This window comes from Amia ocellicauda, chromosome 8 (assembly GCF_036373705.1).
Source record: "Amia ocellicauda isolate fAmiCal2 chromosome 8, fAmiCal2.hap1, whole genome shotgun sequence".
In the NCBI taxonomy this organism is placed as follows: Eukaryota; Metazoa; Chordata; class Actinopteri; order Amiiformes; family Amiidae; genus Amia; species Amia ocellicauda.
In genome coordinates this window covers 16,452,732-16,468,592 of record NC_089857.1, presented here as the reverse complement: position 1 = coordinate 16,468,592, position 15,861 = coordinate 16,452,732, and the positions used below count along the sequence as shown (strand labels likewise).

General features: G+C 37.1%; 1 protein-coding gene across 4 annotated transcripts in view; it reads right to left on the bottom strand.

The window, feature by feature from the left end:
- Positions 1-15,861, bottom strand: part of ccser1 (coiled-coil serine-rich protein 1) — a 247,361-nt gene extending 231,500 nt beyond the window's left edge. For all 4 annotated transcript variants that reach the window (XM_066712216.1, XM_066712217.1, XM_066712218.1 and 1 more), the window contains exon 1: positions 15,666-15,861. The gene's annotated coding sequence lies outside the window, so the exon portion shown is untranslated. The remainder of the gene's footprint in view (positions 1-15,665) is intronic.

Sequence of the window (15,861 nt, the reverse complement as noted above, 5' to 3'; positions counted from 1 at the left end):
GATGTTATCATTATTATTATTATTATTATTATTATTATTATTAAGTTATTCATCTGGCAGACACCTTTATCCAATGGGATATATAAGGTTTACAAGAATACAATCAACAGTCAATTCGGTATATTACATAACCCTGTGCATCGTTAGAAAGGGCAACACAGGAGATGTAGGAGACATTGTTCCCAGGTTGTAGCCAAGAACCAGGCTCTAGAAGGGAAGAAAGAGATTGTTATGGTCCACATGGGAACCAATCCCATTAACAAAGGGAAAATAATCACAAGGATGAAGGGCTGAGGATGAGGTAAAGTGCACAACCTCTACTGTAGTTAGAAACACTGTTCCTACCACATGCTAGTCAAGGATATCAGACAGAAATCAGATGATTTAACACATGGTTAAACTGCTGGTGTAGGGAAGAGAGGATTAGGTTCATGAGTTACTATTCCTTCTCTTGGAACAGATGGGATCTTCACAGACAGAATGGCCTACACGTGAACTGAGAGAAAGCCGATGCACTGAGCAGGCAAGTGTATAGAGTAAACTAGGGACGTGGAGGGTAGGGAGCTTTGTAAAGGGCAAATCAGCTTAATTTTAGTGATCAGTCATTCAAAAAAAACAGTTCAATAATCTATGTTAACAAAGACATACAGAAGAAGATAAACTGCAAAGGAAGGAAGGGAAATCAGTGGAAAACCTTGAAGAAAAAGTGATGAGATTATAAAAGGATAAAATATTCACAGGAAAAACACCAGTACAATTTGCAAATATGCATCAGTTGGAACAAAATGTAGTGTGTTTACCTTGTCCAGACAGTTTGTTTTTTAATTAAATTTAAAAAAAAAAGGCTAATGGAATTGCCCGTTTTAATTTTACTATTTTAATTTCCTGAAATAGGTCAGCTTTAGCTAAACTGTGGTGTCTCTTAACAGCTTCACCTATATTTACTACAGTGTTTTTTAATCCATGTTTACTGGAGTACTTTAATGCTGGAACACCTCTTTACAAAGGCTGTGAAGATGCTCAAGTGTCATCTCTAAACTGTCTCCCAAGGTAGTTCAGGGTTGACATAAGACATGTCACTGTATGTAGCCCAAAATTACACTTCAGTGACGGGTGTGAGCTATAATAACTAGTCTTGTGATCAGAGATTAAGACACTTATTTTACGTTTGTAGTAGTAGAAAAACTCCTTGTGCTTTTAAAGCCCCGGGAGAGTATTACATTATCTATCTTTTTAATATATATATATATATATATATATATATATATATATATATATATATATATATATATATATATACACATATACACTCACCTAAAGGATTATTAGGAACACCTGTTGAATTTCTCATTAATGCAATTATCTAACCAACCAATCACATGGCAGTTGCTTCAATGCATTTAGGGGTGTGGTCCTGGTCAAGACAATCTCCTGAACTCCAAACTGAATGTCTGAATGGCAAAGAAAGGTGATTTAAGCAATTTTGAGCGTGGCATGGTTGTTGGTGCCAGACGGGCCGGTCTGAGTATTTCACAATCTGCTCAGTTACTGGGATTTTCACGCACAACCATTTCTAGGGTTTACAAAGAATGGTGTGAAAAGGGAAAAACATCCAGTATGCGGCAGTCCTGTGGGCGAAAATGCCTTGTTGATGCTAGAGGTCAGAGGAGAATGGGCCGACTGATTCAAGCTGATAGAAGAGCAACTTTGACTGAAATAACCACTCGTTACAACCGAGGTATGCAGCAAAGCATCTGTGAAGCCACAACACGTACAACCTTGAGGCGGATGGGCTACAACAGCAGAAGACCCCACCGGGTACCACTCATCTCCACTACAAATATGAAAAAGAGGCTACAATTTGCACAAGCTCACCAAAATTGGACAGTTGAAGACTGGAAAAATGTTGCCTGGTCTGATGAGTCTCGATTTCTGTTGAGACATTCAGATGGTAGAGTCAGAATTTGGCGTAAACAGAATGAGAACATGGATCCATCATGCCTTGTTACCACTGTGCAGGCTGGTGGTGGTGGTGTAATGGTGTGGGGGATGTTTTCTTGGCACACTTTAGGCCCCTTAGTGCCAATTGGGCATCGTTTAAATGCCACGGCCTACCTGAGCATTGTTTCTGACCATGTCCATCCCTTTATGACCACCATGTACCCATCCTCTGATGGCTACTTCCAGCAGGATAATGCACCATGTCACAAAGGTCGAATCATTTCAAATTGGTTTCTTGAACATGACAATGAGTTCACTGTACTAAACTGGCCCCCACAGTCACCAGATCTCAACCCAATAGAGCATCTTTGGGATGTGGTGGAACGGGAGCTTCGTGCCCTGGATGTGCATCCCACAAATCTCCATCAACTGCAAGATGCTATCCTATCAATATGGGCCAACATTTCTAAAGAATGCTTTCAGCACCTTGTTGAATCAATGCCACGTAGAATTAAGGCAGTTCTGAAGGCGAAAGGGGGTCAAACACAGTATTAGTATGGTGTTCCTAATAATCCTTTAGGTGAGTGTGTATATATATATATATATATATATATATATATATATATATATATATATATATATATATATATATTATACTTGTACAACTCACGATGTCTCTGAGATCTCTGTTGCATGTACCATAAAGTACTTTCTTTCCACTGATACTTATCTTTATTTTTTTATATATATATATATATATAGATTTTACTGAGTATAAGCTGAGTATGCCCTGTGTGTGTTACAAAATATATTTTAATTCAATAATATTTAGAAAAAAGGTGTGAATTGCAAAGTATTACTCTGAGCCAAGGTCTGGTCTTGATTATTTGAAACCAAATTTTAAAGCATGAAGGTTTCAGTCTTCTAAGAGAAACAGAGGCATGGACAACAGAGCTGAATTTCATTTTTTTTTTTTTTTTACTGAAACATAAATATGCTTATTTAGCACAAATTAAAGTGGAGCCCATTTTGTAGAGGAGAACATAGCTTTGATGTATCCTTGCACGGTCTGACCTCTCTAAATGAGGCTTGAGCATGGTCACGTGATGAGTGTAAATGTATATAGAGTGAGATGTCATGCTTCATCTGCACTGAAATGATCCTAAACCCTTCTCTAATAAAGATGCAAAGACAGCTTAAGTTACCCCCACATCAACAACAACGCCCCACCATCCTTAATCAGTGTTATTTAGCTTTTTGACAGACTGCACTTATCTAGACACTGAGATGGCTCCATCTAAGCAGCATTTTGACCTAGATTTAAGAAGCCAGTTTTTCCAGCGAGTAGTTATTGCAGTGAAAATGAAAGGCTTTTCCAACACAACCAAGTCCAGCAATTTTTGGTGACTGCATTCTCTGACACACAGAAATGAATGCAATGGCTAGCAAAACATTCAGCAATATTTACCACAGTCTCTAACACAGTTTTATATCACTGGCTACGAGTGGGGTAGAGAAAAAGCAGATAATATTTAACATCCATAGATATAAACTGTTAGCTTGCTGTGAATAAATGTTATTACATTAATTGTGTTTTTCTGTAAAATGTGTGGCACACAAAAAGGAAACACCTAGTGGTGGTAGTAAGATTTAGGTATAGTAGTGAGGTCATGATTCTCAGTATTTACCATCAAACACAAAAGCATTTTCCAAATTGTATGCAAAGTAAGAAAAGTGCAGGTTTATCAGTGGCAGCAAATTGCAATGTGTTAATGAACCGCTTTTTCTCTGTAATTTTCTCCTGTCTGATCTTCATTCCCTTGTTTCAAATGGAAAAGCATACCTAATAAATAATCAATAACCATTTTGTACATGGAATTACACTAACAAAGCCAGAGAAGATGTGTGTTTTTTAAGGCAACATAGTTGTTCATTTACCAATTCCCTTTACCAATTTACCCTGTGAATGAGTCAGGGGAGCTTAATAGGCACCAGCTGTGAGGTAGCGGAGGAAGTGGGGTGTGGTCAGACGGGTATAAAGAGCTTTATAAAGATTACAGAATGTGCGCCTGCTAGTGTATGTGGCCGGCCCTGCCCTGTACTTGATCCAGCTAGAACTGATCATACTACTCACAATATAGCCAAGGCCAGGTCAAGAGCTAACACATTATTATAACACAACCCTGGTTAATATTCTGTACACACATACTTAAAGGTTGTTGCAAATTAGAAGATACCAAATGGATAAGTCTTCCTTGGAGAGACAGTCCCACTAAGTACAGGTTTTCTCTGTCCACAGTCTCATATAAATCACATCATCAAGAAACAAAGCATAATAATTTCGAAATTACCACCATCTGGTGCTGCTTTGTTAAATACCCTATCATTAGCAATCTGCCATGACTTGTGAGGCATTTTTTAAACATGAATGCAGCATTAGAAATTCAATATCTAATAGCATACTAAATTAGGATGTGTTGCCAGATAGTACTGGTGACAACTTTAATTCTGGTTCCGTTTCCTGGGAAATTGAATATTGGCAATGGTAATACACAGCATGCAAGTAGACAGAAAATACTGTTTAAGCATCGAATGTGTAGGTGTAGTGAAACTGACGATGTAAACGTGAGAATGATTTTAGATGTTTATTTTAACTGACCTTTATTCTAAGGCAAACAGTGTAGGAAAGTAACGCAAAAAGATGGACACAATACGGAGACACAGGAATGTATGGAATTGTGCTAAGTACATCCTCATACATCCAAATGTGCTCAGCTCTGGTCACAGTTGGTGTGATTACTTTTTTTATGTATATATACTATGTATGTATGTATGTTTTTTTTTTTTTTAGCACATGCCCTTATCCAGGGCGACTTACAGTTTTTCACAAGAAACAATGTAAAGCATTCCAAATTGCAGGATTACAGTCAGTGATGTATCATTTAATTCAATATTTATTGTGGAGTTTCTATAATTTTTTTCCTTTAAAGATTGCAAACACTTTCAGATAAGGTACTGTGAAAGCTGCTACAAAAAATAAAGACCAATAAAGCTACATGGATTGTTCGCATCACACAGGTAGAAATATACTGCATTAGTTGCATTGTAATGGGAGTGATGTATAAGCTTATTAACTGTAATTAAGGATTTCCTTATGTTTTATCCAGGGGGGCGGAATTAGCACCCAAGCTGGGATCCAGCAGGAGAGGAGGCCTTTCGGACAACCTCACTCACTGGGTTGGTCAGAGTTTATTGACCCAAGAATCTCATTAAGTCGATTCTTAAAGCTTATTCCCTGGGACCCTTCCAAATGTGGTAAGATTAGACTTTTGGATCAATGTACTACTGGCAACAAAACCAGCAAGATGGTTAATATTCTAATTATCTAAAATTAGTACACAGGAAGGAAGAAGAACTTGACTAAAACATCTCACAAAGAGAATAGGCTTGACAGCCAAATATACTAGTAACTGACATAAATATAAATATATACATATATTTCCACACTATATTTGTACACTAAAACCAGCAAGGAAACTACTGGGCATTTTGCGGCGAATTACCACACTTATTTCCCTGTTTGTTTAAGCAGTAAGCATGGTAAACTGAGAAATGACAACAGAGTGTCACAGAGAGACTATATAGTAAGATAGGCCGCATTTACACAAGGAAATAGAGGGGGAATTAAAGATGAAATGCACAAAATTACATAATATTCAGAAGTCTCATACAGAAACCTCTGCTGATCTTTACCCTAATCTTTTCTGCTTTACCTCTAAAATATAATTGTGTGTGCTATCACAAACACCGTGTAACTTCATACCTGTTACTTATTTCATATGCAAGCTGCTTACTGTGTTGTACTATCTGTCTATCTATCTGTCACTATAATGTCCCTTTAAAACAATGGAAATGTAATTTCTCAAAGCAAATTGTATGCATGTTAACTTACACTTATGAAATGATGAACTATGACATCCAAATACACACCTTCCGCTATTATATGAGTGAGAGAGTACTTATAATAAGTGAATATGTGGAATTCAGTATTTGCTGGAAACAGCATTAACCATTAGGAACCCAGAGTTACAAATATAAAAAAAAAAAAAACATTCAACAGGCTATAGAAAATAATACCAAGTTATCAATTATAATTGAAAGACAGGCCACATGTGAACTCTGATGCATTCTGTACATTCAAAAGACACTTAAAATTAGAATGTGTTTTTTCAGACTTCAAAATGGCTCTTGTGCCTTTTATTTTGGTTGTTACCAGAAAGAGAGCCATTTCCTGTATGTGCAATCAAGTCTACATTTCACATTTCTTATTTATAAGAAATGTGAACAAATATCCTGATACACTTCAATCCATGTCAGTCAGGTATACAGGACGAGGCTGTCATTATTGACTGTATTTACAATGGCCTATTAAAAAATAGTATATCTTCTCTATGGCAATGAAAATATATCACATCAAATAAATGTACAGTGTCATGTGGGGAAACTATACATGGCAGCTGACACTCTGTAACAAGACATATATTTATCTGTTTATCAGCTTTGATCTAAAAACAACTTGTCCAGACAAACCAGCATAAGCTGAGTGTCTCTAATTCCAAGGACACAAGATAGTCAGTGAGAGTTCATACCCATCATGGTGTAATTACAACCCTGCCAGAGGCATGTCTTTCACTATGGGCAGATTATATCGTCTGCTGAGACATTTCATAACTATTGCTACCATATAGGGACAGAAAAATCCCTGCCCCACTTTTTAAGGATAATCCCTGTGCCATCTGAGTGGAGAATGGCTGATTTGAAGTAGGTCTGGAGTTCCGGTGAACTCAGAAAACCTTAGAAAAAACAAGGTGCACCTCAAACAATGAAAAAGCAACAGGACTTCAGGTAGCTTCCTGTAGGTTGGATACAGACTTGGCTCTAGCATTGGAGATCAGGTGTCTTTGAGAGAAGCATTGCAGATTTTAGGTGCTGTAAAGAGTGAAGTCATGCCAGACTCTGTGCAGGGACCATTCTTCTACAATATGCTGGTATTCATATAGTCAAAACAAACCAAGCCTGTACCTGACACTGGTGAGTATGTGTATGTAATACCAAACCATCCTTTATTTTCAATATATTGAATAGGAACTTGATAATACTATTGGCATTTTAAGCTGCTTGTGATAACAATGATTTCTAAACTATGGAAAACTAGAGGTATTGTTAGTGAAATAACATTATAACACATTTTCTTTGTGATAGCGTGAGAGAAGTGGTACCATGAGAGGAGATACTTTAGGACCACATGGTTTCCCCATTCCCCTTTTTCCACACAGCGTGACGGCAAAAGAGCTACGTCACACACCTGCCCAGCTGGTGAAATTACACCGTCCTGTATTAAGCACCCACATAAAAGCACACTGCAGCTGACATTTGATGCAAGTACCTGTAGGGAAAAGCACGGAGAGTGAACCAGTGAGAATAAGGGAATTGTATGAAGCGGAAAGACGAGAAGATGGGACAGATTATCCAGCATACGACCTGCATATCACTGACAACTGACTGACCACCCCCATGGGACAACGACCCCGGAACAGACATCGACAACGACACTGCTAAACCCTCCAAAGCGACTTCGTACCACAGCAAACAGAAAACAACACACTTTCACAACTGGATAATTATTTAAGCTTCTTGCTTTGAAGAGCACCTGGGTTACAGACTCTGTCAGTGTAAGATTATTTGGCACAGACTCATGCAGCTAAGGCCTAATTTTCTCAGTTAACAGAGACGGGTACTGTGGGTGAAAACAACTGATTTGAATAAAGTCAGACCCTTCCTCTGAACAGTGACTGCATTCCTCTTCAGACCCTCCAGTGACACATCTACTGACTTTTATGCCAAGTTCCTATTACTATATATTATTCCTGTCTAGTATGAAATGAATACTTTGGAATTTATTAATATTATACTCTTAATTATAAAGTTTTAAAAAAAGTGGCTAGTGTCATAGCTCAAATTGCAAACAGCAAACCTTACACTGCTACAGAACTATAGCTGACTAAATGGTTCTGAATAGGCCCAAGTCTTGTGAACAAAGTGGTCACTACACAATGAGTACACAAGGAACACTATGCTTTGCTTAGGAAATTCAAGTAAACAGTTTTAACATCTAGCGTGATAATCATTTTATTCTATTCTCTCTCTGAACTGCCCAGCCTAACTGCATTTTCACAGAGGAAGAGTGTCAACAACTAAACCACAAGCCACCCCTACAAAAACCTCCTCGTAAAGACATCCGTCAATATTCATGTAAAGGTGGTCGATCATAATTACTGATCATAATAACCTGAGACAGCTGGTGAAGCCAGTTCGTCCACTGTGAGGAGGTACTGCAACAAGAGGAGGGTTTTTTTTTAATGGTTACAAGTAATCCAGAAACCTCCCTGTCAGCGGTTAACTGATATTTCACTCTTCGCTGTTGCTTTAATCTAGGATGTAATTTTCAGCTGTAAATCTTCACAAGCAGGCTGTATGTGCTGCTGTGTATCAATTGCCATAAGGGATACAAACAGCTTGTTGTCAGTAAACCTTATGGTTAAGTACTAAATTGGCTTAACTGTTCACACTAAACCTGCTGCGTCACTTCAGACCTGTAAAGGCTACACAGTGAAGAACAATTTTGGTGAATTGTTTTTCTTTGGAACGCAAAAAACATGCCAGTATCAGGGGCCTTTATCAATCTGAATCCACGATAACTAAGAAAAAGAACGAAGGAAAGATGTTTGAGATTGGCCGTAATGTGGCATAAACAGTTATCAACGGAAAAATAAAAGATGGAAATATATAAAATCAATTATTTAGACCTCAAGCATAAACATATTCACTGGAAAGAAAATACATAATACTATGACGATTCCACATACCAACAGCAGCAAAAGCAATGCAAAAAGATCCCCACACACCTGGGAAGTGGAATTGAATGAAGGGAAGTGTTAAAGAACTCGATGCAGGTTGTAAGAAAATAAATTATATGTGTGAAGCGGGAAATACTGGACTAGAAGAGGCAATTAAAACAATACAGGAGTTGATATTCACTTCCTTTTGTCCACATCTACATAATGAGAGGAAGTGATCAAAAATGCTCCACATGTTTCAATATATAATACAGCAAAAAATGTATAACTCAGATCAGTGGAGCGAATGTTACAATTACACAATGCCATACTAAAACCAAGAGCACATTTGTTCAATTTTGGTCTTCACAGTACAATATTATATTGCTGAGCTATAAAGAGTTCAAAGAAAGGTAACCATATTAATTCCTAGTTCCTATGTCATACACAGACAGAAAAAATAATAATGAAAAAAGCTGATTATGCAGAGATTTCATTTAAAATCTCCTAAGGTATTGACATAGTCGACTTCAAGAACAAAGAAACAAAACAGTTCAGTTTATCAATTATACATGTTTCAGAGTTAGATGAACATAGATTTGGTCTATAGAAAACTGTAAAGATTACAGCTGATTGAACCCAGTTAAAATGGGGATGTGTAAATATTTGACTGCCACTCCATAGAAATCAGTGAAGTGACAGTACTGAGATGACAACCCAGTTTGAACTCAGTGCAGTCATCTGGAATATTTACAGATTTCAATGGGTTGAATGAAGCAGTTTTGAATCATATTTTCAGTGATAGGAAATTAATTTTCTGACAAGTCAAAAAAATGTAATGGTTTCCAAGGAAGGGGTAATGATTGGGGTAACTGATTGAGCTGCACAGAAGTATCATTCCAGGCTTGACGTTTCCCATCGGGTCCAGACCTTGTTGGAACCCGACGTGTTCATTGATGTATTCTACAGATGTTAATGGGAAGCAAAAGGGGCAACACGAAGTGCACTCCCCTCACAGAAAGGCTGGTAGTGGTAATATAGGTGACTCAGTGATTAGAGGTATAAATAACTTGTAGTGAAAACAGTGTGCGTGAGTGACAGGAAGTCCAACATGCTTCATTTCCTGGCTGGGGCTCAGGTAGCGGATTTCCCAGAGCATGTGAATAGGCTCACGGCCACTCAATGTACTTTGTGTTGAGTCACTGAACCAGGCAAAGAGAGGACTGCAACATGTTGAGTCATTGAACCAGTCAAAGAGAGGACTGCAACATTTAAAAAGCACAGGGCAAAGAGGAGACACTGATTACATGATAAAGTAACTTATATTCCCCCTCTGCATCCCTTCACATAAGATAAGATTGGTCCGTCTTGTCTGCCTCTTATTTAAAAAAAAAAACATTTAAATCACACATAATACATACAAATAATAATATGTATGTATATAAATAGATACAGGCAACATTTAATTGCTTGTCTGTGCAAAACACCTAAAATGTTACTAGAGAGAATAAAGGTTTGCATGACTACAATTCTCAGATTGTGCCACTTGGGGGCACTGCTAACACTAAGTGGCTACCTCTGGATTTTATTACTATGAATGTATAGGTATATAGCAGTTAGGTATGTGAGTGAAGTCTGTGAAGCATTTTTCTCTGTGATTGCATAACACTGCTGAAGTTATAAAATAACAATACATTCCCCCAACTGGATAAAACCTCAAACTCTCGTGATTACACACTCTAACACACCTCATATACTCACACTTCAAAGTGTTCATACTACATGTGCTGCTTGTCACTATCTGATTTCAGTGTTGAGATACTCCTCTCATGTGACAAAACCCACTTCAGTTCACATTCTATATGAAACTAATCCAAGGTTACCATCTATCAAATTCAACAACATTCAGACTGAAAAAAATAAATCTGCCAGTTGTTGAACCTTGTATATACGTCTTGTATTTTTTGTAATCATTCCAATTGTAATAAACTGATATTTTATCCTATTCTGTTATAGATTGCATTTTATATTGTGATTTTACCACAGGTTTTCAAAAAACAGAATAGACATAATCTGCATTTATTCCTGTAACTGAGCAGCTCTCTCTTATCAGATCAGTAGAAAAGGCTGACACTCCTGTGTAGCACATAGTAGGTCATGAGGCAGGATGTTCAGCTAACAGAGTAGCTTAACAGACATTCACAGCCCAAGCTTATCCTTTACTTTTTGGCCCACAATACAAGACTTTTCAACTGCAGTGGCTGTTAATAGGCACTGACAGCGCACAAAGAACTTGAGAAGTCAACAGAGGAAATTACTATTTCACCCATGCAGTATACTGCTAGAGACAGCAACTTGTTTTCTGGAATTTCCCAGGCCACAGACAGTTGAGGATCAAACAGAAGACACTTAGGCTATCTTCACTTTGTTTTTTCATGTTTGGCCACCGACTCACTATCTACATTCCCCCTGCTTGGCATTTTTATACAAAGTCTATCATTCTGAACTTTTTAACACACTTATACACATCCTCAGTGGCATTTGCTGCCAGAAATGTGTTCAGAAACTCTATACACAATCTCATCTCGAAGTCCAGCTCCATTTGAAACATGCTAGTCCAAATGTAAATGTTTTGAATGAAGTACCTTTGTCAGAATTAAATCCATTACGAGCATACATGAAAAGGCTAACACACATTTCCCTTTTAAACAACCACTGTGGGGTACATTTAGCAGGTACTACAAACATCTCTAATAAACAGCTGGGGTAAAATAATTGCAGTTAGCACAAATGTACAATGCATCTAGTAGATGGGTGGGACTGAACTGGCAGAGGTAACCTATGAACAGATTTCTGGTGTTTATTGACTCATTAATATCCTCACCTAGACAATTAGGTGGTGCAACAGCAAATCCACAAACATCTGCTTTCTAGTTGTGACTCAAGGCAAATAGGCTAACAATGTCCACTACACATCATAAGCATAATATAACAACGAGAAAGGGTTGAAAGGGTTGAAATGACAGGAGCCCACTTGACCCATCTAGATCATTTGGTTGGTCCACAGATTTCATGCAGCTGTTTCATGAAGAATCCTGGGTTGTCAACAACACTTGTTCCAGACTCCTACAACCCTTTGTGCAAAGAGGTGCTTCCTGTTTTCAAGCTCTTAATACTGAGTACTTCCTCTTAATTTTGCTGCTTGCATCCTCTTGTCCATGTGTTAGCACTGAACAAAAAGAGCAAACATGTCAGGAATAGCTACTACACTGATTCAGAAAGAAACTGACAAATGAACATTTCTTCTGCTCTCAATGCTCATTGAAAAAGACATGTGCAACCTAACACCTGACCATGTACCTAGCAATCCAGGTTTGGGTATTCCTGTCCAATATTGCTTTATATTGATTTATCTTAAAGCAGTTTATTTATTTCTATTAATGTTGGTCTTCCATCACTAGTGGGAAGATACTTTCTGACAAACTGGACAACACTCCAGACATGTTTTTTCTAGCAGAGGTGTATTTACAAAAAATAATGAACCTCTTAACCCAACTACCACTGGGACAAAGTATTTCAAAACACTGACATGTATAAAATCAGGGGGAAGCAATGTACTGTTTTTTTGTTTTTTTTTACTTTGCAAACTTCCAATATATATTGATTTACTTATTTCTGGATGTTGTTCTTTATATTTTTAAATTCATGTTTTGTTTCCATGTCTCATGTTTGTTTTCACATTCTGTCTGCATTCCTGGTCACCTCTGTTTTGCATTCCTCACAGATACGATATTTTGCTCAGGTCTCAGCACATATTTTTTCACTGTTTACACCTCATCGTCAGGAAATTCTAAACAATACTCACAATGAGATGATTTATACTCATGAAAATCAACATTCAACAAGGCCGTTTTTATTTTCATAGAATTAGTTATCAATGAGACAGAACTTTCTGTTGGCCATTTATGGTTAAATCTAAATCAGACAACTCCGATTCCTTAATCAATCTGACAGTAGTGTCACCAGGTAAAAATCATTGAAAGTGAAAGTCAGTGATAATACACAATGACTAAAGGAGTTTTATGCTTGTAAACGGATAACCCAGCATGCATTGGATTATATTTTCCATATTTGTATTGGGTTTATTTTACATGGAGTATTTCTTATGCACTGACACTTAATCCCCTATACAGAGCAATGTTTTGTAAAAGGTTGATTAAACTGCAGGTTTGCCCATTAGCTTGTTTTGATATTTCTAAAATGTTTGAACTCTCAATCACTTTTTCTCTGCTCTTCTTCATCTTGTTTTTATTGTTTGTTTGTTGTGTTTTTCCCTGGCACAACCCAGAGGTCAGGGTGTGGTTTAATTCAGAGGTATGTTTTAGATAGGCTATTGAATCATTGTATAAGCATACAAAACAATCCTTGGTGCTGCAGTTCAGTAAAGCTGACCCATATTGAACAGAATGCCGAGCGAACAATGTGAACAATAATGAGAAACATTTAAGCATTTGTTCCTTAATGTTCAAAGAACGTATTTACATGTTTGTCAGGAGACAGTGTTGCTGATGTTTCTTCTACCTCTATACTCACTAACAGCTTGACATAAACTTTGACTCTCTACATAATAAATCTATACAACCTTTGCCACTGCACAACATTTTAAGCAATCCTCAACCACACTCACTAAATGACCTGGACCACAATATTATTTCTCCTGAAACATATACATATATATGTTAAAATAAGTTTGTGTATGGTTTGTATTAAATTTGGAAAACCTAGAGTTTGGCTTCAGGATATCTGCATTAAATAGAATAAGCATGGAATATGCTGAGCAAAAACGTATAATAATAACAATACATTCAGTATTAAAAATATGTATTGTTGTTTTAAATCAATCTGGACTTGCTTTCCTTTTAAACTCCACAGTAACTAAAAAAAGTTGGGTGACAATGGATAATAATATTAGAGTTTGAAGCGAGCCAGTGAGCTTAGACATTATAAGAAATTGAAAGAGTTCTATTTTATGTTTCTAAATTATGAATACAATACGTATTAATATTGATATAATGTATAATGTAGAGAGAGGATAATCTACTATCAGGGTTAAATATTGAATCCATCACTACTGCTGCAGGAAAGAGATCAAAGAAGTGAAACCAGGAAAAGGAACAGAATCTTACACTTAAAACATGACAAACACAGATAGTGTCCAGAACGAACTACCAAGATGACAACCCCAAAGTCTGCACAAATATCAGAAGAGTAGCCATAATACTACTGTGTCCGACATACTATCTCACCAAAACATGTCCCAGGAACAAAAATCTACTTAAAAACAAGGAAGACAGAAGCCGTGTTCCCCAAAGCTGTCCTTGATGACCACAGAGTTGTGGGCTTTAGAGGTCTCTGCTTTAGGCCACAAACAAATCATTACATAAGTTCAGGACGTTGAGGAGGTCTTAACAAGCTACCTAGCCATGTAGATGATGCTGAGTGCCTAGGATCCTTCAGGACATGAAATTCTGGGGTAAATTTGCTACTTAAAACCAAAGAAGCAAGATGGACTGAATGTCCCTCACTCAACAATAACAAGATTTAAAAATTAGGGAAACAAAGATCATTTTAAAACTATATTTATGCTACAGTATTTCAACAGATTATATTCCCAAACTTACCTATTTGTGAACAAGACTATACAGCGTCCACTCTTTTACTCGGTTTTGTCTTGTTTAGGGGCCAAAAATGGAAAACAGTACTTTGTATAATAAATATGAAGTTGCAGAATAAATATAAGAGTATGTGGAAGCCATAGGACATGAACTTAGATTTCAACATTTCAATGTACTTTCTTACATTTTAGCAGCACCTTATTTAGTTTAGGTGCATGTGCAGATCTGTGTTCATTGTTTCCTGTTTTTTTCATGCATTGTTTTGTTTGTTTGATTGTAACGTTACTAAATAAAATCATAATTCGGTGCAGCGAAAGGAAAACTACTACAGCTATTGTGCTTAATGATCATTAGTTTGTTCATAAGGGGAACAAATGTGAAATATTTAAATACAGAGCTTTGCTTTTTATATAGGGATATGCGTTGTTCTATACATATGTGCTTTAAAAAAGTTATGCTGTTGAATATGCATGCGTGTCTTTCGTGTCCAATAATAATGATAATTTAGAGTCGGCTTGACAAATCCATTTTTGTGCAGTTTTTAGTTGTATTACTTCTCAGAAAGTTATTTTTTTTTTAATGACATAGATATACATGCTATAATACCCCGTGCATTATTAACAATGTATTTGTACTCTTTCAAACCATTTGCAAACACTAAAGAGCTTTTAACTTTAAATGATCAAGCAACAACAACAACAAATGGTCACTACTGGATGTGTGGTCGGCAGATCTACAGAAAGGGGAAAGATTGAGAAAAGGGCTAAAAAAAAAGATATGTATTGATATAAACAATGCCATTAATAAACAAATGTGCGTGATTAAAAAGAGAAACCTTGTTCTCATACACCATTAGATCCAGTGATTGACTGTTAATAAACGTGGATTCACAGAGGCGCGCTTGCTGTCATGTCACAGCGCACTATCCTCTCCATTCACACATGCAGCCACAGCGCTCCGGCGATGCAAGATATGCAGGGAAATACATTTAAAGGGCCTAGCTTTGTTATATTTGTATGCATTTTATTTAAGACATCTTCCAACGCAATTACACTACATGAAAGCAAGGTGCTACGACGCAGCCTCGTACCTGCGAGCTCCTGTTTGGAGCCAGTGACAGGCAAGAAAGGGGGAAAAATAGGAACAGTGTTACCTTTAAATAGCAGAATAAAATCCTTCTCCTTGATATTGACGGGCGAGGTGACCCAGTCCGATAATCCCCCGACGCGAAATCCAAGCGTCGATATAATCCACATTCGGGTGTGTTGATAAAATAATTTCAATTGCAACATATAATGGTCCTCTGGTGTGAATGTTAGTGTTACAGCACCTCAATGACGTGGAGTCTC